The sequence below is a fragment of the Pediculus humanus genome, genomic scaffold (genome assembly GCF_000006295.1).
Source record: "Pediculus humanus corporis 1103172107667 genomic scaffold, whole genome shotgun sequence".
Lineage (NCBI taxonomy): Eukaryota > Metazoa > Arthropoda > Insecta > Psocodea > Pediculidae > Pediculus > Pediculus humanus.
This window is the reverse complement of record NW_002987276.1, coordinates 1,009,575-1,012,148: the sequence shown is the minus strand read 5'-3', so window position 1 is coordinate 1,012,148 and position 2,574 is coordinate 1,009,575.

The window sequence follows — 2,574 nt, the reverse complement described above, 5'->3', positions numbered from 1 at the left end:
TGTATTGCACAATGTTTATTATTACGTAATTTGTTTTTTTTTATTTATTTTTTCTCTCTCTCTCTCGTTACTTAAATAAATGAGAAACAAACAAACAAACAAACAAAACAAAATTTAATTTGGACGATATGAGATGATGATGGAAAAAAAAAAAAATTCTTCTCCCTTTTCCTCTCTCTTTCTTCTCCTCCTCGTCCCTTCCCCTCCCCCGATTTCAATTTCCGGGAAATTTATTTTTTCCGGTTTGGCAATATTTGAAAAATAAAATAAATTTTTTTTTTTTTTTTTTGCTTAAATTAAAATATTCTGAAGTGGTGCAAAAAAAAAAAAAAAAAAAACTAAAAACTCTCCGGAAAAATTCCGAAGAAATTCGGTAGAATTAAGGGGGCGGGAGCGAAAGCGGGGGCGTTCGGGAGGTAAAGTTTTAACCGTGTGCGGGGGAGGTAGGGTGGAGGAAGGAGGACGGGGGAAGTTTTAAAATTCAAAAGAGAAATACACGAAAAAAGTTCAAAATACATATATATATATATAAAGAAACAAAGTTTACAAAATCTTGCAAAACTTTTTTCTATTTTTTTTTCTTTTTTAGCCATTTTTTTATTGCACCTGAGCTTTTCTTCATCATTATCATCATCATCATTTATTTATTTATTTATTTTAAAATTAAACAAATTGAAAAAAAAAATATTTAAGGAATTCGTATCCCTTTGAAACGTCAAATAATATCAAAATAATAATAATAATTAATTATCTCACGCGGGAAATTTAAAAAAATTTTTCCCTTTTTATTAATATATAAATAAATAAATAAATAAATAGACATAGACATTGATAAATTGGATTATTATTATCATCATCATCATCATCATAATATTTTGTTATGTGATATGTAATAATAATAATAATGATAATTAATTGACTTACCGTGTTATGTATAAACGTGTTTTTAAACACACAAATAATTTTAAACTTTTTTCTAAAAAATTTAATAACGAAGGCCTTTTATTATTATTATTATTATTATTATTATTATTATTATTATTATAATTGACACAAAATTCGATTTAAAAAAGGTTTTTTTTTATCCGGGGAAAAACAAACCACGGAAACGGATTTTTAAAAAAAAAAAAAAAAGAAATGGAGAAAATTTTTCACATGTCGTTTATATGGGGGAAAATTTTCTTTTTTTTTATTGGTAAAACACCGAAAATATTTCACCGATCGTTTTTTATTTATTTATTAATTAACCGTGTTATTATTATTATTATTATTACAGCCTCAACGAAAAAAAAAAAATTTTTTTACTTTTTGTTTGTTTGTTTGTTTGTTGGGGGACCGTGAAAATAAACGTATATAAACGTAGAAATGACGGTTGTAATGGCTCCGGTGCAACTGGCTTTTCCCCCAGTTTTTCTTTCTCATTCATGATGTTCCTGCTCGCGATTCTCCGTAATTGATCGCATTGAAACTGAGTTTCTCTTTATCGATTACTTTTCACGCAACCGAAAACGCGTCGCAGGGAAATTTTTTTTCTTCTCCCCCTTCCCTCCCTTCCCATCCCCCCTTCTCCCGTGTCGTTCGTGTTTAAATGCAATAATAATAATAATAATAATAAATAATACCGAAGGATGATGATGACGTCATTTCGTTTTTTTTTTTTTTTTGGAAATTTTGGCGCAAATTTTATTATCATTATCATTATCATTATTATTATTATTATTATTATTATTATTATTATTATTATTATTATTATTATTATTATTATTATTCTACGAGGGAGTTTTTTTTTTTTTTTTTTTAAAAAAAAAATCATAGAGTATAAAAAAAGAAAAATAATATATATATGGGGGAGGAGGACGAGGGAGGGGGCGGAGCGGGGGAGAATGGAACGACGAAGGGAAATTTTTTTAAAAAAAAAAAAAAAAAAAAAGTATAAATGTAAAATGAATTAATTTATATGTTTTAACTTATGGTTAAATATTATTTTTTTAAATTACGGGAATAAGAAGAGAAAGGAGAAAAAAAAAATTATTATTATTATTATTATTTTTTTTTTTATATATATAAAAAACGTTTAACAAAGGAATTTTTAAAAAGAGTGATTTGAGTGGGGGAGAGTAAGGAGGGGTGGGGAGAGATCAAGGAGAAGAAAAAAAAACGTTTTGAATCGGGGAGGGGGAGAGAAAGGGTTAAAAATGCTACGTGATTTTTTTTTTAACGTTCTTATACGTATTCGGAAACGACGGTAATGAGACCCCTATTATTATTATTATTATTATTATTATTATTATTATTTTGAATTTTCGATACGATTTGATGGAAAATCGTTTTTTGTTTGTTGTTCTTTACTTCCCGTTGTCGTCGTCGTCGACGCAAAAGACAAATTATCTTTGTCTATTTTGTATATGTGACGTAAAACAAACAAACATGAAAATCCTCGTCTCGTTTGTCTGTTTATTCTTTCGATAATGAAAACAAAACAAAAAAATTAAAATTAAACAAAAATTGAAAGGTATGATGAAAATCCCCGTGTCAGGTTTACTATTATTATTATTATTATTATTGTAAATATAA